The sequence below is a fragment of the Myiozetetes cayanensis genome, unplaced genomic scaffold (genome assembly GCF_022539395.1).
Source record: "Myiozetetes cayanensis isolate MyiCay16 unplaced genomic scaffold, myiCay2020 scf4, whole genome shotgun sequence".
Lineage (NCBI taxonomy): Eukaryota > Metazoa > Chordata > Aves > Passeriformes > Tyrannidae > Myiozetetes > Myiozetetes cayanensis.
The window spans coordinates 4,456,133-4,479,280 of record NW_026087631.1 but is presented as its reverse complement, the minus strand read 5'-3'; the positions used below and the strand labels follow the sequence as shown (position 1 = coordinate 4,479,280).

The 23,148-nt window shown below is 36.9% G+C and overlaps 1 protein-coding gene across 1 annotated transcript in view; it reads left to right on the top strand.

Annotated features, from left to right (window-relative positions):
- The window catches only part of ADAMTS19 (ADAM metallopeptidase with thrombospondin type 1 motif 19), a 170,443-nt gene that overhangs the window by 84,750 nt on the left and 62,545 nt on the right, over positions 1-23,148 (top strand). The window lies entirely within an intron of this gene.

Here is a 23,148-nt window from a genome sequence, read left to right as displayed (position 1 = left end):
TTGGCTGACTGAAGTCTTATCATTTCTATATGTGAATACAAGGATTCAGAACCTATTTTCTTTTTTTCAGTGATTAGGATGATAGTAATGGACTATTTATTATTGTCCTGTTTGTGCTCCCTCGTAGGTAAAGTCGATTTTTCTTTTCCTGCTTCATTTAAGTTACAAAAGTCTGAGGAGAATTCTTATGTCAGCTGTATGACCTCACTACTTGATAGTCTTTTTTTATTTTGCTGCTGTATCCCAAGTGTATGTGAGTGTGTTTGTGAGATGGGTATCAATGAAAACCTTCTAAACGAAGGATGGAATGTGTTTCACAGCAGTTAATTATTAAGAATTCATCATGTTCTTTCACTAATTGGTATATTGGTCTTAAGTGAATTTTGGAATGAATGTTTGGTGCTCAGAGGCATTTATTTTTGACCTGTTAGTGGGAAAATGTTTCCTTCCGGCTGGAAGAGGAAGCAATGTGACAAGAAGTCTTCAGCATTTTGTGTTGATCTAAACTGAAGATTAAATCTGGAGTACTCCCAGTATATCTAAATCAGGATAGGCTGCTGTCTGGATTTCACAGATAAAGTGAATGTATTCAAGGATTTGAATGATGAACAGTGATTGAATTTGAATGATGAAGTCTTTGATTGAAGCTTCAATGTAATAGAGGGACTATTTACCTCTGAATTTGTCCATGGAATTTTAAATGGGATGAGATTGAACTGACTCAAGCATTGGTCATTCACGTTTCTGTGGTGGAGAAGCTTGAACGAAACTTGAAAATGAGCCAGTGCACTGATTGCAAATGCACAGGAAGTAAAGAGTTTGCAGTCTTAATATAGTGATAAAAAAAATGCAGTAGAGACCTTGAGAGTCCGATCTGGCACTTTGTGGAATGGCTGTTGTGGACTTTCCCACTCTCCATATTGCTGTTCAGAGGTTTCTTCAGGAACTGGAATGTCGTTTGTATGTGTGGTTCTTTCCATGTAGGTACAATTGTGCGGCAAATCTAAGGTCATTCCCTTCCTGGTGTTTCACCTTTTATGATGTGAATTCAATCATTAGTTTCCCAGATGAATACAGCACCTTTCCATAAGTTCAGGGAGTCATTTCTTCCATGCCCATTTACAGTAGTGTTAATCCATGCTCACTGTTAAGAAGAAAATCTTCTGAGGCTCTTGTCCACCATCATCTTGTCCACCACCATTCATGACATATATTCATATATCATGAATATATTATTATTGATATATCAATATTTTTTAGGATAGCAGGCCTTTATAATGCCAAATTGTTGAAAGTACACGTAGATAGAAGGTGATTTCATTTTGGTATCTTTTCCTGATTTCCCTAGGAAAACCAAAAGGGTGATTGTAGATTAGATAACGAGAGAAAGTTTGTTGAAAGGAAATGAAGGGCAATTCTATCTTACTATAGATATTCATGCAACAAATTTATTGGCAGAAGGAGACAGTGCATTCCAGGGATGTATAACATTCTATAAATTACAGAATTTACCAAAGACAGTAAATGAGAAGTGCTAATGCACTGTACAATTCCCATATGTCCAGAGCTTGCCTCACCTTCTCCCCGATAAAACCCAGAAGAATGCACCACGATACAGACTTTTGTCTACTCTAAAGAGTGGAATAAAGCAATGCTCTGTGAAATATTAATATATCTGTACCTGTATGCGAGGCAGTCAAGATGATCTTAAGCAATTTACACAATCCAGAAATGGAAGTCATGAGAAGGGGGCATGTACAGGACAGACCTTGTTACTGGAAAGGGTTGTCATGTTGGATAATAGTTCTTCCCAGTACTGGACGCTAAGCAGACGAATACTGGATTTATTGTTTAGTCATTAAATGCCAAGACCAAGAGTTTTCAGATTGGACATGAGTATCCACTTAAGCCATAAACAGTAAGTACCAGTATTCTGTTATATAGACAAAGTTTTCGTGATTTAGGTGGCAAATAATACATTTTTTGTGCTTCCAGTCTTGTTCTAAACGAAGTACAGAGCTTATGCACTCTTCAATACTTTTTCATTGTCTCTTAAAATAACAGTGCTTTATATTAAGATTTAATGGTTTAAAGGTATAATTAACCTCAGAACTCTGTTAACCAGAAAAAAATGTTTACTCCAAATCAAAACCATATGTGAAACCTCCCTGGAAAAATACTGAAATATATTTCATTGATGATATTGAACAAAATGTGTGGTAATAATCTTCTAAATATTCCTTCACAAAAACATTTAAGGGCAAATGGATTTCTTAGGGATTTTTTTCCCCCCCGTAACAATAGAAAACATGATTTGGACTGTCAAAATCACAGAGAAGTGAAGGCTTTGGCAAGACTTCATGGTGGCCTTCCAGTACTTAAAGGAGGGAGAGGGACATTTTATGAAGGCAGATACTGGCAGGACAATTCTAAATTGTAATAATACTTCATATTTTATAGTTTTGCAAAATAGAATTAATAAGAATTAATTCAGGAATTTTAATTAATTTAATTGCAAAATAGAATTAATAAGAATTAATTCAGGAATTTTATTTGATTCCCCAAAGTGTGTTGAAGTTTAGAAAGTAGAATGTATTTATTTTATGCATTGCAATATTAAGTATTGTACTATTGCTAGAAATCTTTGGAAATCTCTGCTGTAGGCAGGGGAGGTGTGAGGCTGCTTTTTTATTTCCTAACGTAAATCCAGCGTAACTCAAATTAATGCCATACTTCCCCATCCCATTTTTTTTTTTTTTAATCCCACTTTTGTGTAAAACATTAAGATACACTCTCATGTGGTATCAGTCAGCCCAGGTCAACTGATTTCAGCTATGCTCATCTGATTTCAGCATTGTCGGTTGTCGCAGCCCCTGTCAAATTCTTTCTGGGTGGAGAACCACAAAGCAATTGTTTTAGGCTCAAAATCGACCAGACCCAAGTGTTCTTGAGCTTCCTCTGGTTGATTGGCTGCAGCACTCTTTTCTATTTATTTATTTATTTATTTATTTATTTTATTCTATTTTCCCTCCTGTTCTGATCATGTGTATTCTCTCTGTCTCCTGTTCTGTGTGGAACTGAGATCCTGTCTCTTCACCACTGATTCTCAACAGTTCTTCTGTATCTTAAACAGAGGTTTCAGACATTGCTTTACAGTACAATCATTAGGGACACAGTATGACTAGAACAGGTGACTTTTCTAAGGGTGGAAGAATATGAAGATGTTTATATACGACTTAAATTTTGTTTAGCTAATGAAAAGTTAGATTTGTAATTGTCTGAGATTCTTTTCCTCCAGAAGACAACTGACTTGTAGGATCTTGGCATGTCTCTGCTCCAAACAGACTTTGTTAGCTTAGTCTTTTGAATCTGTGGTGATTTGGAGTGTTCTTTTTCTTGTGCTGATGACAGGTAAAATTATGAGTGTAGATGCCCCAATGAATTTCTGAAAAATCTAAGAAATAATTCAATTGTCGATTTTCAAAAAATTAGGTCCTTAGTAACAGAAAAAAATGTAAACTGTGGGATTGCACATGCTCTATTGTTCTTGTGTGTGAATCTTCTGGTATTATTGTATTTAAGTAACTGAGATGAGCAGTGATTCATAGGGCAACTTTTTGGTGGGGTATTGCGCAAACCAGCAGATGGAAATAAACAGATATTTTGTCAAGAATTAGGCTAAAAAGTAAACACAGGAAGACTATTTTTTGAAGCAAGTGTATGCACATCTGAATTTCTGTTCCTCTTGTCTGCATTTTCAGCAATTTCAGCAATTAGGATTTTGAGTTTCTGAGAGGTGTTTCTTTTGTGTTAGATTTGCTGTTTCCTGCTAGCTCAAATGTCTTCTGTGGAAACACTGTAATAGAGTTCTCGGTGTGCAATGTTACAGGCATAGGCAGATTGTTGGCATCACAACACTTGCCTTGTGTGGGAGCCTTGTTAATCTGCAGAAACTGAGGTAGAGATTTTTCTAAGGGAGGCAGTGACCTTTCTGCGACAGCCGTGCTTTGAGGCTGCTGAGGATGCCTTGGTTTAGCATCCCTCTACCTCCTTTTCCAGTCCTTCCTTGTGCCAGCAAAATGGCTCAGCAAGTCTTGGCACAAAAATGCAGTTGTCTTTAGTGAAAATTGTGATTGTTCACTTAGCTGTAAAATTTTGTTTGTGGTTTCCAGGCAGCTCCCAATTTGCATCAAAGCTGTATCTTAGATTGATGGATAGGTTCTAGCAGGAATGCTTGAGAGGTTCTGGAAATGTTCAGGGATTCCTAGAGTTGTTCACCTCAAAGTGGTTTTCAAAAGGTGTAGCAATGAGCATAATTGCTGCAGTTGGAAACAGTGACAGGCTGAATGACCAGCACAAGACCAGTGTATTAGCAAGTGAGAGACTCAAAAAGGGAACCCAGCATGTTCTTCCTCTTCATTTATCCTCTTACTTTGACTGCATTTCTAGTGCCTATGCCATGGCTTTTAAAAAATCTGAAGTGTTGGTGTGCTGTCATATCCCTGTAAGCTGTAAAGCTACAAGCAAATTCATCCTCAAAGAACATGCAGAAATTAAAAATAATTGGCAGACAAAAAATTCTACTGTTGCTTTAGTAATGCTGTCCTACAGTGAGTATAATGCAGTTTGTGCTGGTAGTTGTTTTTTATCAAAGTCTTTATTGAAGATAGACCATTCCAGATACCAGAATATCAGACACTAAGCAACTGAATCCTTGTATTATACTGTGTCTTACACTATATGATTCTTCAAGTAATATTTCTCTCATCCCTGGTTAAAATCTGCTGGTGTACAACACATGTGCTTTGTAAAAAATTGTGGCCATGGGTAATGTTTTGAAAGATTTATGGTAGCCAGTAAAATATCCTAGTAACACTGATTGCAACAAAATGGAAAACAAAAAGTAGTAGTTCCAGATTCAGTTACCATAAGCCTTTTACTGGACTCAGTAAAAAAACATGCCTCTGTCAAAGGAAGGTCAAGAACTTTCTCAGCATGTATGAATTGAGTTCCATTCGACCTAATATGTTAGAATTCTGAGTCATTTTGAAGGTAGCTTTTGCCTTAAATGGGGACCTAGGCTGATTTTTTCATTACTCATTTCTTAATGCTGCAGGGAGGGGCTTCTTTTCTTTCAAATACTTCTACTACCTGACACAGCTGTATCGTTCTGTACAAACATGCTTGTACTCCTAGTACTCCAGGAATGGTAAATGGAGCCTTTCTAATGCTTTATGAAACACAAGGTTTTCAGCACTTCACTGATCAGAGGAGTGCAGGTGCAATGTTCTAATTGTGGTCTCTCCGAGAGATAGTAATTAAATGCTGTTTTCAGGCAGTATTTTGTATCTTTGTTGCAAACGTGGACTATGTCAAGATTGTCATAAATCGGGGTGTGCTCTGATGTGAGATATCTGTATACTTTGAAGCCTGATCAGCAAGAGAGGAGACCAAATCAGTGGAACAAGGAGCGGCTGCCATTCCCTAGTCCGGGACACCCGGGAACTGATGAGCTTTAAGGATGCAGTAAATCAGGTGTTGATGATGCAGTAAATCAGGTGTTGATGATGCAGTAAATCAGGTGTTGATGAGTGTCCCTGCATGCATTGCTAACGTGGTAAAACACTCACGACCCGTGTGTCCTGTAGCTGGACTGTGTTCATCATAATATGGAAATTCACGCCTACAGGTGAAAAGGAACCCTGGCCAGGTGCAGACCCTTCCCCTGGCATGTGGAGAAGTTCAGCCGGGCTTACCCAACCCGCATGGAAATTTACCAGCCAGTTGTACCAGAGGGGCTGCGCTTGGGAAGTCGCCGACCCTGAATTGCTGTGTGGAAATGATGGCAGGAAAAGTCCAGTGGCTGTGCTTGATTTGTGCAGCACCACCGAGTGCCCAAGCTCGCACAGCTCTAGAATAAATAACCCATGCCTCTCTCAAGTGTGTAATTACTGGCTTGTTGCACACTGGGTAAAAAAATCCAACTTTTGGGCAAATTATGATATCCAAAAAGAGCCGGATTCCCTTAGAAAATACTATTATTTTTAAAACTGCATACTGTTTCACTTGGTCCTGTTTTTTTACGTATCATTTTAAAACAGCAGCTGTAAGAACACATATTTTCATCTGCACTGTTTGCTAGAGAGCATTTTCCTATAAAATGCTGGGATTGCAATCTCTAAACAGAATTCCCTTAAAAACTCTTGTCAGATTGTTTTGAGGGGGGAGGGTGGTACAGATACAGTATATTAAAAGAATCTAAATTTGGTAAAGCTAGTGTTACATATACAGAAACAATAGCAGAAAATTAAGGCACCATCAGGTCTTTGTACTGTTACAGAGGATCTAAATGATGACTGGTAAGGAATCAGACAAACAGCTACACAATAAAGACCACAAACCAAAATGAAGTGAAAGAACACATCTTTCATCCAACTTAGAAAAATGCCAAAGATAGATTTATTTACTTTTCTTTTCTAATATGAAAGCTGTTGATCTTTAACGCCAAGGGCTTGGACTTTTCCTCCAAACTTTGCCCCCAGGGACAAAGCTTTAGACCATCCCTACAGATTAAGAGATATACCAGAAATAGGGAATTGGGCAGACTATCCATGTCCAGAGAGAGTTAATTCTAGAAATACTGAAGATGAATGCTTAGGGCCAGTTACCAGTGTGAAAGCAGCCCAAGAACTTGCAAAGAACACAGGCAGCAGCACAGCAGAAGTAAACTTAAGAACTCTGTTTCCCTGTGCTTCTTCATCTGATTCATCCATCTGGTGTCCCTCCTCTAATCCAGAAAATCCCTCTGTTGTAGTCTTGCACAGCTGCCCTTAGCCTAACTAGATGGTAAGAGCTTGCTGAGAACCAGAGTGAACTCCCTCATGCTGAGCTGTGTGCTGCTGTGCCTGGACTCCTGCAGGCACTCGATGCTGCTCATAATTTACAGCCAGATCAAGTACCCATGGGCTGCAGAATAGGAGACCCTTGTGACGCAAGACATGTCAGCAGCGTTAGACTTTCTGCTGGTCTTCCTTTTTGTTTGTTTCTCTTTTGTTGAGGCACGATTAAGGAAGAAATGCACTTCCAAATGCAGTTCCAAATCAACACTGTAAGCTGTTCAGGTGTTGTCACTTGCAGGGGGCAAGAGAGGTTTTCTGCTGAGTGAAGGCAAACAGGAATCCATAAATCCTGAAGCTTGTCATTTACGGTATGTCCTACAGTTTGGGAACAGGTTTTTCTCCACAAGAAAAAGTAGGCTTCAGGCAAGAACTACTTCTACATGGGATAGAACATAGAACCTGCATAGCAGAGAACTGCTACCACATAGTCATCCTTCCAACCTTGCAGAAGGAAATGTGGGAGGATGAGGTCAAGAGAGGTTAGAAAGATAAGTTTTGTAAGGTGTTTGCATACATCTGGTTTTTTTAACATTTCAGCACTGCACACAGTCCAGATGGATATCGGTGAAAAGTGTTATGTTTCAAGTAAAATACTATTTGAGGTTACCCATACCTGGAGAGGTGTGCACCTAGCCCTCTGGATGACCTCTGTGACCAGCAGCTTTTTCTGATATTCATCACTTGTGTGATTAATTTTCATTGTTTTGTTGTGAATGTCACTGGTCCTGGTGCCATGGTTAATTCAGAGAACAGAATGGACAGACTGGATGATGAGAAAAAAACTACAACAGGTTTCTCCCAGTGAAGGCATAGCTATAGTCTGTTAAATTTCCTAGGTCAAAAATGATCTCTGACATATCTCCAAGCTTGTTGCTACACAAAATTGGCAAAACCAGCAAGAATGTTGTAAGATTTGATTATTTTGCTATGTGAATTTATTTGCCCCACTGAAAAAGAAAAAAAAAAATATACTCTAAACATATCCTATGTAAAGATTGTTTTTTTCAGTAAGATTGCTGACATTCAGACAACTGGGCCGACCATTTAATCTCCTCTAGGTTTCCGGTGGAGATTTCCAAAGTGTAGCCTAATCTAAGCCATGCACATAACTTTACAATATGTACAATTTTCTATTCATACAGCATGTTCTTTTACAGCAAAATCATGATAATAAATTCACTGACCTGCAAACAGAGGAACATCTCATATAGTGAGAGCAGGACCATCTTTTAAGCACTTTTGTAGAAAAGAGAGCCATAGAAATCTCACTCAATTTCACTTCATGAACTTTGGGGTATTTTTAAAAAGTACTGTAGCCCAGATATGTAGTCAGTAGCTACAAATACCTCAGTAGCTACACTGTTCACTTGTGGCTTCTGAACACTGATTTTCTCTCAAAGAAATGCAAAAATTCCCTAGGAAGCAATATCCACGTGATAGTACAGTGTATCTAGTATACAGAAACCTCTAATACACTAGATTTGTTTCTTTTAAATCATCAGGAAAGTTTTGACTGCTACAGCCTGCAGAATAAAATTTGCTTTTGTTGGTGAGTTACACGTAAGTACAGCTAAACAGAACCTAATTAGATATGAATTCCAATAAATGTAAAAAAACCCAAAGCAAAATAAATAGAATTTAGTCTACCTCTTGTATAAAATGTCAAATGAATTATGCATGCTTGGTGAAGTTTCTCAGGAAAGCAGAACGTAGGACTACAATACATGTGCTCAGTCATCAAATCCAGACATTGGTGTTACAAGCCTCAACTTTATTTTTCTTTTATTAAATTCAGTTCTACAAATTATTAAACTTCATATTTCCAGCAAAATTTTAAAAATCCAGTCCCATCTTAGCTTGCCCCTTTTTTTACTGAGTTGGACTAAATGGCAAGGCTCCAGTGAGACCAGAGACATAAGTTTTCACACCAAGACATGCAAACCTTTGTTTTCAAGCTGTGTTGTAACTCAGACACAAAATAACTAGGTTACAACACAACAGATTGTTTTATTTTCCAGTGTTTTATTTTAAGTGTTTAAAGCTTAATTAATCTCAACAGTAGTAGGCTAACACAGAATAAATCTCTCTGAATGGACTCCTGATGGCAATTTCATAATCACTGAGCTTTTAATTACTAACACTTACCATACTTAAAAACCAAGTCTTTTCCTCCTTAAACAATTGATCAAGAACTTACCCCTTCAGGCAGCTCCGTTTATTTTATGTTATTTTACTTTGAAGTAGTTAGCCAATGCATTTAGAGAGCTGAAAGTAATGGAAAAAAGATATTTTCTGTTTTGTTTTTCAGATTATAGTACAGAGGTCACTTACTGTTTTCTTACTAAGTATGTGTTAACAGTCAGTCTTAGGAAGCAGTAGGGCCTTTAAGTGATTTTAGGAAGGCAAGAAGGTTAATTTTCATGTCTGCATCCAGATTTTAAAGTTTATGATGAAATCTGTAAGTAAATTTTAGATAGAGCTCAGAAAGATGTATGGCATTCTGTACTGAACTTCCATTAGCCTCTGGATGTCAAGGAATAATAATTTTTGAGAACGAAACACGTTGCTCATTTGATGTGCAGGGTAATGTTTTGTGTTATTGATAGTGTTGGTATTTATGGTTGCCTTTAATATTATTTACTTGTATAATAGTTATAAATGAAAAATAAATACAGTAAAGATAGTTTGAAAGGTGCAATCATTCTTCATTTACTAAAGAAATCCACTCTTTCAGATATTGTGGTTATCTTGAAATATCTCTGAGCTTAACAGTTATTTTTTCTTACATTGTAATAATAACTATTACCTGTCTAATTCTTGTTGTGCATTCCAGTTTGGACGTGTTTAACTGTGCTCTTTTTCACTTGGGTGGCATGTGATGATTCTTCTTAACATACATTTAAATCTGAGGGGATTCAGCTGCAAGCTCAGTGTCTGAATTTAGTTCTTTACTTGAGTAAGTGGTCTTGCAGTATGCCACAGTACCATCCATAGATCCTTATAATTTCATATCCCCTCTGTGGAAATGCAATAAAACTGTCTACAGATTTTCTACAGATTCTGTTGGTTCATCTCTAGGTATATTTTTTTTTAATTTTGCATTGTTTTCTGTGTTTAGTTTTGACTTACCCAAGGTATTTAAAATCCTATATTAACGGGATTTAACATATATAGAGAGACTTACTATATGTAAAAATTTTAACATTACATTGAATAGCATTTAGAATATTTACCCTTTGACCTGGAACTTTAATTTCTTTCGTGGCCAAAACTTCCGTGGCCGGCCATCAGGAGAAAGGCATTCCAAAGTAAAGCCAAAAGAATCTCTAATATTATAGAATGCGTATTTACTGTGTGTCAAAGAAAACAGAAGGAACTAGCAGGTTAGTTATCACAATAATTTGTGTTTGTCTTGTGAATAGTATGTACTTTCTGACTTCATGTACGAATCCTTCAGTTAGCCATACTGGACTCAAAAGTGAAAGATCAGTGAAGCCTTGGAGCAATACTGCTAAGGATATGGAGGGATGCTGAGACACAAAGCAGAGGACAAAAGTGGGCATGGCTTAACTAAGATTAGGCTAAAATTCTTTCACTAGCAGAAAATTTACCATTTTGGCTAGTTGGATCGCAAGAGATAAACGAAGGAGTGATTTAATGGCCCTCTCACTGCATTAAACAGTGAATTATGTTCTGTGTCACTTTATTCATCCAAATTGTTGAAAAACTGAACCAGGTCCAAGCAGCTGTGAGCACTTAAAAATATCTTTCATTGTCTCCTGGATTTTACAACTTCACTACTCATCTTTTATAGGTTGTTTTTATGTGAAAAACATTTAGATGAATCTTGTGTACATTCATAATAAAATCGTGTGGGTTGGCAGCTGTAAATAATCATGCATTAGTAATCGTTTACTCTGTGTGCTATAATACCATTATGCACTCTGGATTACTTTGTGTGAAGAATTGCTCTTCACTTTAAAAATTAAAAATAAAGTGTGGTGTTAGACATTACAAATTAAAGACATTCAAAATAGGTGGCTGTAAAATACTGTTTCTAGCTAGCCAGGCATTTTTCTCATAATAGCCCTGTGTTTAGTTCTTGGTAAACATGCTTGTGTATCGTGTTTTTTTCCTTTCCAAAGAAACAATTACAAAGTTATGGATGAAAAGTCAATCTTGTATAGTGTTTTGCACTGGAAAATCCCACTGTTTTTTAGTGGAAGTGTTTTCAGAACAAGAGCGAGACAGGTAGCTCCTTGTGACTAATGCATCAGTTTCTGTGTCCTGTAGCTATATAATGGAAAAAAATATCAGTGTGATGGAATTAGATTGTAAAAAATACAATTTTTTTCTCTTGATCTTGAAGGATGGGATCAGTAGTCAGTGGTACATGGGTCCTTTAAGTGAGGAGGAAACAAAAAGAGCTCCATATTTGTGGAGAGAATTGCAGACTATCTCTACAACTGCATCAAACTTGTCAAAATACAAAGAAAAGTGCTCCACAAATGCCAGCAGAAAGGAACAGAGGGACAAGGCCAAGTCTCACTCTTCATTTAAATGCCTTTGGGAAGATCTTCTGTTTGAATCCATTTCGTAGCTCCCTTTTGTGACATTTAAATGGCAACATGTTGTTTTGTATTTCTGTTTTGAGTCTGTACTGAAGTTTTTGTGTTCCCTACCCTGAATAAAAACATCAAGTAAGTCATCCTTTACTCAGCTTGCTCATGAGGGGACTCGTGCTGTACATGAGTGATGCAGGAGCCTCGTCTGTTTCTTGGTTACCTTCCATTTTGTAGACTTTGCAAAGGTTATTTTGGATAATAGGTGCCCTGCAAGAAGAAAGACCTGATACTCAGCCTTTTTAGCTGGCTTTCACGGAGTTCAAACATCTTCAGGTTAATCCCAACAAACTCAAAGATTTTATGAACTGGGAACAGTTTGCGAGAACACTGAGATATGAACTTTAAGGAACTTGTCAGGCTGTGCCACTGGTCAGTTTACACTGACTCTTGGGCAGCATCATCACTTTCATCACATGTGCTAATACAAGCATGAAACAAGATGTTCTTAGTTATACCAATCCAGGTGAAATACAGGTTGAGTGTCTGCAGATAACCATTGTAATTTTAAATTAAATAATTTTGGCTGAAAAGAGGTGTGATGGAAGACTGTTCTCAAGATGGCTTTTCCTTTGTTCTCATTTATCAAAAGACACTAGCTAAGCTATACATCCACATCTACTCAGTGTTTTCTGTATAAAGAAACAGTTAGCTATTTAATTCACATTTCCTAGAAGATGTGCTAGTAGTGTGTTCTATAAGCAGTTCCAAGATCTGTAATTTTCTCATAGTGCATCTTTCTCTTAGTGAAACAAAGGATAATTTCTTCACACAAAAATTTTAAAGGTCACAGTTGGCAACAGAGTAATACATTATTCTAAAAACAAACAAACCCAGATTACCTCTTTCAATTTCCTTAGCTGCCCCTTGTCTCACATAAAACAGAGAGCAAATTACACCATGCTTTAAAAGAAGAAAAAAACTTCCTAAATATTTTCTGTAAGTGGGATCTCAGCAACATTTTAACTTGATTATGTCATAAAAGTATGATGAGTTTTTTATAGAAATCACCTAGGTTGCAGAAAATGAGGAAACGTTTTGCTGTGCTGAAGCCCTGTATGTCAAAGAACAGTTTTGTCTTCCTATCACACAGTATCATTTCCATAGCATGGGTATAATAATGGGTATAATAAAATAAATGGCAAAAGAAAGCAAGACAGTCTTGTGTTCCTACTGTTTTGTTGCAGAAATAAAAGTAGGTCTAAAGAGCGTGTGTTAGAATGCAAATACTGTGGTCTCATGAGTGATTTCACATCTGTTTGTTGCGTAGGGGATGGTACCAACCCTCTTCTGGGAAAAAGGCACCAAAAACTAAATTACAGGAGAATCAGCTTAACAGGGTATCAAGACTGGAATCTTTGTAAGACCAGGGAAAACATCCCTGAGATATTGCAAATGCAGCAAACTCGTAAGGGGAATTGATGTTACACAGGGCTTAGGAGCATATTCAGGAAAAAAATTATATGATGGAATGAGACAGGAGGTGAATTCAAAGGCACTGCAATGTGTGTAGATGTAGAGAGCATAGGGGCAACTTTAGCAGCTGCACATTTTATGAATGTGAGAACTAAAACCCAGATGTCAGAAAGGGCAAGATGGCAAGAAGAGAGATAAACACCTGGGTGAATATTTTCAGTATTTGGATATAGTGACATAATTCCTAATTACCTCTACTATATGTTTTGCTTTGTGATGCTGATATATTTTGATCCAAGTGTACAGAGTTGTAGGCTTATAATATTTTTAAATATCTTAAAGTGAACTTACACTTCTCAGTAGTGGAGTGAGCTCTGGTAACTAATTGGACTGTCTTATGCTCCAGGATAAGATCTAAGTCATCACATTTTTCATGGAGAGAGTCAAATTGTCCCAGAATCAGAGACAAGAGACAGTTTTAAAAGTATAGCATTTGCATTAAAATAGGGATGCAGTAAGTATGTTCTGATTTTTTTTTTAATGAATAACAGAAAATATTAAATCTTCTTACAATGATGTATACACTCAAGAGTTGAAGTCACCACAATTTTTTTTTAAGATTACAGAAATTATGTCGTATTTCCATTTAGAAAATAAAGGCTACCTCAAAATTGATCTTGAAAACTAGGATAACTTTTAGGGTAACTCGTGATACCTGTGTAGCTCCCCTGGAAGTCTAAACCTACCTGTACATCAGTGTTTTCATAAACATACTGTTTCTGTGCACTGTGCTTCCTATTCTCTTGGGCCAGGGCCCTTGGTGTTAAATGATGAAGCTTTCTAAAAAAATACTTTAAAAGAAAATATTTGAGTGTTTTAATGTATTCCAGACATTTAAAATATTTTTAATTTGACCAAGTCTTTCTTTATGTTGGTTTTTTTTTTTTTTTTTTTGGTAAGTGTATATTTAAAATAACGATTACATTAAAGACAAAAAAGGTGGTTTAAACAATTGGCAGCAGCAAGAACGTATCTGATAGGAAAGCTGTGCTAAATTTTTGGAAGGAGTTATCTTCCCTAAATGAGGTCAGTCTGTGTTAATGCTAGCAAGTATTCATATTGTGATTTCTTACACAATTAGATTCTCAGTAAACTAAACTTTCTCTTGCCTTTTCAGCAAAGCTACCTCCCTTTGAATTCAGATTTTAATCTGTTTTTCCTGCTTTCTCTTTTGAAGTCATACCCTGACAGAAGCTTCAATTTGTATGTCTTTGAAACATTTTGCACAAAGTTGTTATACTGGGTTAGAAAATGAACTTGTTCTCTCTTTCTGTGAAAGTTCACTCTTTTAAAATACTTGCTCCAGTAAATCTATGCCATCTAATACTTACAGATTTTTGAATGGACAAATACCAGATATGGGTCATCCAATAGTAATCAGTCTGTTTAAGCATTGAAGATTTGTTGCCATAAATCAGGTCTTTTTATTTCTAAAAAATTGTTCTAGAAGGAGAAATGTAGGCCTTTCTAGTACTTTTCTCCTGTTATCTGTTTTTACAATTGGACATTTATTTTTAAATGATCTGAAGAATAATTCATCTCTTTAAAGAATTTCACAGAGAATTTCCACTTTCAAGAATGCCTCTGCCCTCAAGCTTTTGTGTAGCATTATTAAACACAGATAGCCACTTACATATTCCAGATGTTCACAGTGGTCCTGCTTGCTTCCTGACACTTTCAAGAGCTACTTTATGCTCTGACATGAGGTTAGTTGCCAACAACTGAACAGAACTTGACTCAAATGGAAAACAGTGGAGAAAAAATGTATTTTAGAAAAGGCTAATTCTGTATGGATACTGTATGGATCAGTATTACTTTTTCTTCTGTTCTTTGAAAGAATATCCTCTATGGGAAGCAATGAAGTGCAAGAGGGTCAGAATTCTCTGTCAAGGCTCATTTCACATGGGGAGGGTTTAGTATTTGAAATGAAATTTGCTCATCTGAAGACATTTGATGTTGTGTGGGATCTTGGTTTAGCAGAGTGATATGGCAGTATACTGAAATCAAACAACTGTTCCCATTGCAATGTACAGTGGGATCACAGTACAAATCTGATTCTCACTACTGGTCTCCATATCCTCACTGTCGTGATGCTGGACACTGCTGGTGCCAGGAAGGAATATGTGAGTTAAAGTCAGCTCAAGCCCATTGCTCTTTTCAAAATTCATTTTGTCAGGTGTTCAGTTTTATACTCTCAGTTGGGCTGAGCAACATACGCACTTACCCCTTGCTGGGCTGGCTGATTCAAGAAGTCATTCACGCTCTTTTGATTAACTCAAGAATAAACATTTACACAATCAGTTAATCCACTGAACTAATAGAGGCATTTATCTAAACCTAACCCTCCAATTTCTCCTGTGTTAAGTTCAGTTTTCTTTGCAACAGCTGTGGTCAGTCCCTATGTTATTCCCTCAGCCTCATAAGCCCATGACCCTTGCCTGACTCATCTGTTTCAGGGGTTTATTGACCAGAAACCAAAATGTAATTTTTTTTTTTTTTTAATAAACAGCTTTATTTAAGAAAAGCAGGTGTGGAAAAGAAAAATGAAAGGTTGACTAAATAAAGATCAAAAGAGTGGAAAAAGAAAAGTGCACATTTATTTACACAGAAACGTAGAAGCAATTAGTCAAATGAATAGACTTCATACCATGTGTGCCTTGTAACACTGTGCAAGTGTGGGTGCCAGTCTGGAATAGTGGTGTATCTGGTCAGAAAGGTAAAGAAGTAAAAGGGAAATGTATGCTTTGCTTTATGTATTTCCTAGTCATTATGATGATCCATTAATAGCAGTTTTTCCTTAGCTTCTGGGTTAGGGCTCGTTCTATCAAAGCATAAGTCAAGCTCTCCTTTTTTTTCCTCCTGCATAATTTTTTAAACAATATTTCTTCCTAATGGTCTTTTTAATGTTCTATATATATGCTGTATATAAAAGACAGTAATGGACAACACAGATTTGTGTTTAGATCAAATATAACACACAAAGGTATATACCGTCTCTCTATAGTTAAACTTACTCATCCAAAGCTTATCCCCCTCAGGAGACTATTGCATCTTATTTTTTCTTGCCATAATGACTTTTCTCAAGAAATAGTAGAAGAAAGGTGGAGGACATCACTGATGAGTATGCAACATACATCCTGATGTTTTCTGTGCCCAGAAGGTATCAGGACCAAATATAAAATAAATACCAAATGTCAATCAACATCAAAACTGGTTATTTCATTACTTCTTGGCAAGCCTTTAACAGAAAGCAAAGCCTGAGTATAGCCATAACAAGAATGAAATTTCCATGTAAAAACCAAAGGATGAAAAACACAAACATTTTAATATGAAAGTAGGATTACTGGAACACTGAAAAAAAATGAATGCTTTAGTATTCAATTATTTTAAAAAAAAATTATGGAGCCCCTGGTGGTCTAGCGGTAAAGGCGCAGCGCTGTCACCGCCGAGACCCGGGTTCGATTCCCGGTCAGGGCCACTCCCGGGCAGGTGGGGCTCGTTAGCCCTTAAAGGCAACCCACCTACGTCCTAAGGACCTCGCTGCCACCGTCCAAGCTCGCTTGGCCCCGGCAGATGAACCTTAGGATTAAAGGGTGGGCTCAGTTCCGCGCACACTGTGTCTCACCTAAAAAATCCAATGCGCAGGCTGGAAGGTGTAAAGACCTTCCCCGGATCTTCGCTCGCGAAGACTGGCCATTATTATTATTTAATGGACAATGATAAAAACTTCTGTGTAAGGAGTAAATTCTCATTCCTGTTTTGCTACAGCTAATGACAGGATCAAATGTGCCAGATTTTTAGGTAACATGTGGACTAGAAGTGGCTAGTTCACACAAATAACTTTCACTGTTTATTTTTGCCCCCAATAAAAATGTTAACTCCTGAAGGGGTTGACAGAGAAAGGTACAAGTACAGCCCGAAAGACTGCAAACCAGCATCGTCACATTGCCCACCTTCAAAAGAAGCGCAACTGTAGAACAAGTTGGAAAACACAGGAAGCAAGTTTGAGTTGTTAAAATTACTTCCTGTGGTGTACCACAGTGTTAATTGTCATTGTCTCACCATCTTGTCTGTAGAGTAACAAAGGCACAGGAACAGAGTAGGATCCAGGCCCCAGCTCATGATCTGAGGCATGTGGTGCTCATTCAGAGTAAGCTGCGTATCTGTCATGTCTCTCCAACGCGCCAGTGAAAAGCATAACCTAAGGATTAATTTATTTATGCATGTATTTGGTGAGAGCTGCTCTGAAACGGCTGGTGATCAGCTTGAAACCTGGCTTTGGCTTTTCCAGTAACGAGCTTCTCCTTTTACTTGGAAAGCCCCATTCGGTTTTGCTGCCAAAGCAGTTAGGTGTCTCCTTTTCAAAGCCACATCTTGTTTGATTGTGTACGGCAGAGTTCTATGAAGCTTTCATAAGGCACTCTTATAATTCAGCCATGTAATTTAAGGACCAAAAGTCTTTATTCTGTAAGTCCTAAAAATAGGCTTTTCTACTTCTGTCCAAAAGTTTAATTTATAAACGCAGATCAAGATTCCTAATAATTTTCTATGCCAGGTAAAACAAACATCTAGAAAAATTGTTCATGAAAATCATGCCATGAGGAAGTTAAAGTAATGGATCAAACTAGTTCAATTTCTTAGAAGATTGAGTTATTTCTTAGAAAGGTTACATTTGTTTCTTATTTCATATTAACAGTATGAGAAAATATGAAGCAAAGAAAATTTTTATTGCATATTACTCGATACACTGTTATTTTTCGTATTTTCTTTTGAACAGAATGACTTAGGACCTCTTCAACACTGATTATGTGCAAGCTAATCAAGTTTTAGTGTTTTTTTCTCTTTCTGGACCACACATACAAAACAAGGTTAAATGAGGAGAAAAGGAAGTTGTAACTTTTCTTTCTCAATTTATGGCTTTTTTCTTTTAGTTTTACAGTATGCAGTTTTCTTTTCCATCTGAGTCTTTTCCTGTTCATGCATATTTTTACGGACAAATTTTCCACTGGGTGATGTTGCCTTTAAAAAAACAACAAAAAAGGCAATTAAAAGATTTTAAAAGTATACCAGCTTTACTAAGCAATGATGTTACAGTGCACTATTGCTTTATTTTCCATTAAATTTTTAATAATTTTTTTTTTATGCATGGCTTAGAAGTTAAAAAACAAGACATGGGAATTATTTGTTGGGTTTTATATTAGAAAAAGGTATCCTTGAATTCAGAGCTGCCTTGCTTCCTGAAATATTTGGAATAGTGGTGGCCTGTGTATGCTTTCATACTGTTTGAAGCCTTCTGGATAAAGAAGTATCAGTATAAAGCTGAGAAGAATTGTTGACAGACACCATGATACTGAAAAGGAAGTTAAAGAGAAGATGAAGTATTGACAAATACCAAGTAATGCATATTAAGAAAAAAAATTATTCTTTAGCTTATATGTGTGAAACCATGGGCTCTGTTACCACTCAGGAAAGAGATCAGAGAATGATAGTGGACAGTTCTCTGAAAGATCATGGAAGCACAGAATTTTCAGGATTGGAAGGGACCTCTGGAGGTCATGAGTGAACCCTCCTGCCAGGGATCACCTAGAGCAGGTTACACAGGAACTCATCCAGGTGGGTTTGAATGTCCCCAGAGAGGGAGGGAGGCACCATCACCTCCCTGGGCAACCTGTTCCTGGGTGCTCTGCCACTCTCAATGTAAAGAAGTTCTTCCTCATATTGAGGTGGAACTTCTTGAGCTTTAGTTTACGGCCATTGCTCCTCATCCTGTTGCTGGGCACCACTGCAAAGAGTCTGGCACTGTTCTCTTGGCTTCTGCCTTTGAAAGATACTGGTATGAATTAATGAGATCCTCTCTAAGTCTTCTTTAGACTGAATAGGTCCAGCTCCCACAGTCTCTTCTTACAAGAGAAACACTCCAGACCCCAGATCATCTCTGTGGCCCTTTGCTGGACTCTCTCCAGTAGGTGCTGGTCTTTCTTGCATGGAGGAGCCCAGAACTGCACTCCAGATGTGGCCTCACCAGGGCAGAGTAGAGCGGGAGGATCACTTCTTTCAGCCTGCTGGTCACCCTCTTCCTGACGCACCCCAGAACACCACTGGCCCTCCTGATCACCCGAGTAAAGTGACTGTTAGGATCGACTTAAAAAGAATAAAGAACCATGGAAAAATCATAATGCTGGTCTTCAATTAACCATGGTACACCTGTCCTTTTGACTATAACCACTTTTGTCAGAAAGGCTGTTGTAGAATAAGAGTAGGTAAGCTATGCAGAGGGCTATAGTATATATCAAATAGTAGTTGGCTTTGCCTGAGGAGCTGTAAATTTGCTATACCTTCTCAGTTTGTCATTGTGATTGACAGAGATCTAGGAAGAAAACCACGGCTTTGAATAGATGAATAGAGTTAGAATCTGAGTTAGAATACCCCCTGTGCCATCTTCACAGAAAGAGAAATAAGTACTGTTGTACACAGTTACACTCTGGAGCTATTTGCAGTCGCACATTATGGACCCAAACTGATGCATGTTAAGATGGAATACCCAAATTTGGAGAATAAATACTTTGGTGGCTGTCAAAGATGACAGTGTGGATGCAGCTTTAGCTCACAGGATCCCTGCACTAATTTGCAGCAAAGGCCAGGAATGGACAGTGGGGAAAATTCACTTATTGTCTCATCTGTGTATTCATCTTGGAAGAAGTGTTTTCCACGTGTGCTGCATTTTAGAAGAAAATAAGTATTTCCCAGCAGTTCTGCCATCCCTGTAATGACATCTTAGATGTCTGAGGACTCTTCATAAGATGCAAGAACTGAGGACCTAAAACTGTGTAGAAGCATACATTAAGAATTTGGGTTTGCATCTATGGCATACCTGTGCCTTTCCATTTTTAGACTCTTTGCCTGCTGTAAGGATTAAAGTGCAGCAGTTTGTTTCAAGGCAGAAGAGTAAGCTTAATAGTCTATTCTGAACTATAAAATCACATTGCTATGTATCAATAACTATACTTATATAGAAGTATATAAGTATACTTGTACACTTATATACTAAGTATATGTTATACTTATTGATATACTTATATATTGATATACTTATTGATAACATATTTTTCTGGAAGCATTGGATTTTCTAAGATGTACAGAAAATAAAAACTAACAGAAGACATGAAAAAATTTGAGTTACGTCCAGGTAAAACCCAACGAAGAGTGATTTGGTTTTATCCCGTTATTTTTTTTTCTCATGTCTTGCATTGATTTGTATGCATTTCAATATACACACACACACATATTTATTCTCACTGTCTATATCTCTCACTTGAGAAGAGAAAAAGAAATAATCCCAGACTTTTCTTTTTGCATTTGAGATCTGTTTGTTAACTGTCTTGTTTTGATTACTGCCATGTTTAAGAGCTGCTGATTCACTGACAACTGACAAGACTTGTTTTTCCTGGAAGTCATCTGTGCATTTCTTCAGAACAGCTTGTGCTAATTAGACTTCTAAGTGTCAGCTCGTTGGAAAGCTTTTTTCTCTTGCTTCTTAAGAAGAGCATCTGGTCTGCTAAAAAGTAATTTGTTAGATTAGTAATCAAGTGCAGTTGACTACTGTCCTTTATGCTCACCAGCTCACTGATTTACCAGTTCTTTTAAATATGTTTTTAAAGTGCTTTTCACTTGAAAATACTTACTCTTGAATCAAAAGCCAGATGAATTTGGGCATTAAATTATGTTTCTAATGTAGTGGCTTGCTTATTCTGTGTGTCATCAGTAATTCAAATTAAGGTCATGCTATCAGGAGCGTGTCACTGCATGACACCTTCTGAAGGCTGAAGATTTTTTGTGATTCAAATCATCATGAGTTTCTCTGCATGTTTTCTCTCCATTTCAGTGTTTTCTATATTTCATTAATGGTTTACACTGTTGTTTATGGATCTTGGTGTAGAAACTTCAGAAGAAAATTTCATACATAAATATCACTTTTATTTATAGTATGTGTTTAAGACATATCAGTTGTATTTGTAATAATTTAATAATTTAATAGATCCATAATTCATTAAGTTCATTAATATTTTCAATATTCTTAAATTTATATTTAATGTGTATTCAATAGTAATAGTGTGCTTCATTATTTTACCTAGACAACAGGCAATGCAGTAGATGCTGGGAACCTGTGCAGTTTTTCTGGTTTTCATCTTGATCAAATTTGACCATTTTTATTCACTGATGCATAGATAGAACAGCAAGGAGTATGCTATCCCTAGATTCCTGAGATTATAACATACTTATTCATTAAAAAAAATGCTCAAAAATGGAATTTTTGTTTCCTGAACTCTGCTACATGAATTTATGCACTTATTGGTTCTTTTAGCTTATGTTTTCCAGTGTTGGAAACAGAACGTATATATCTGGTTTTCATTAAATTTTTATTTCATACAGACTGAAAATTCAGATAGACTCTGGTCTTGATCTGTAGTACAAGGGATATCTGAGTGATCTCCTATCCCTCTTTATCAGATAATATATTACAGGAACTTTGTTCTGTAATTTTTATGGTCATAATTACCTTATAATCTAGAAAAAACCAAATTATGTTAGGCAGAATATTACTGTTGCCAAAACAGAAGAGCTGTGAAATAGCTCAAGAATGTGTAGAGGTGACATCCTGGTGATCAACAGATTAAACTGGTAGTATGTGGAAGAGTCTCTTTCCTTTTAACAGCATCTAAAATTAGCAAGTAGATTTTGGTGCAAGTATGAGGTAGGGGATTCAGAATAAGCACACAGTAATAGCATGACAAGCCAACTCTGAATGAGTTGTGAAACCAAGGAAGTTCAGAGGAAAAGAAATTTAAATTTTGTGTGATTTAGACTTTTAGAATATTAACTCTATTTCCATTAGATCACTGCAAAAGGAAAAATAATAACCATTCTGTAGCCTTTAAGAATGCAGTGTTACTCATGCAGACATTTTCTAGTCATACCTGTGTGTTGTACATTCACTGTAACAGTATCGATGTTTGTATGTTTGACTGCATATTTCTTAATGTGATTTTTTTTTTTCCTACTATGGAGTTTTTGTTCTTGGGGGGCAATGCTGACAACAGCCTTTTAATATAAGTAGTGGATTTATATTACAGGCAGCTGGCCATGAGTCAGTAGGTAAAGCTGACAGACTTGCTTCGATACTTTAGCTGGTGAGGTGTTTTGTGTAACATCCCTGTCAGCTGAACTACTGCTTTTTAACAGAAAAGTTGTAAAGGTGTGACTACTTTGAAAGAATAAAATAGTTTGGTGATTTGATGAGGATGTCCTTTAATAAACCAGAAAATTAACATAGTGTGTAGAATGAAATGCTGATGTCTACAGGTAGCAGTAATGGTAGTAGAAAGAAACCAATGCTATGACTGGGAAAAGTTGTACTTTCCTGAAATAGCCTGTATTTCATTTAAATATTTATGTGTTTGAAAAGAAAATGTAGTCCCTTATGGGGTTCTTCTAAGACACAATGGTAAAGCTTTAATCTCTAAATTCACGTGGCATGTATTTTTTTCTGAATTAACTTGGGAAATAATTATTCACAGAGGGAAGTAATTTGAATATTTTGCATTTGACATGGGTTCAGTCAAGTAGTTTTGTTGTTGTTGTTGTTGTTTGTTTGTTTGTTTCAAAGCAGCTTTCTTTATTGATAAATAATAGGATCCCTCCTTAAATTGTCAGCGAGATGATGTTACTGCTTTTTCTAGCCAAGACTTTCCAGATACCAAGTGCTTTATTTGAAGCAGCGTGTTACAGGGTTCACTAGGAATACCTTAACAAGGGGGGAATTGTTCACTGCTTTTGTTTTGGGGTTGATTTGGGTTTTTTTTTCATGTGGATTTAACCTTGGAACAGTTTGAGCTGTGCTAATAAGCCACAGGAAGCTGCTGTGATTATAGATGTTTGAAGAAGAAATTCCTTCTCTTTCCTAATTCACAGACTACTAAGCAAGAGCAGCTGCTTACTGGAGTCAGTTTCTTTTCCACTACATGTGAAATTCATAATCAAGGACAAGATGTGAAATGAGTTAACAACTATTTACTGATTTACTGGCTGATTTACATCCAGTAACTGCCACTGAGTGCAGTTTGCACATATGTGGTTGACTTTGTTTAATAAGG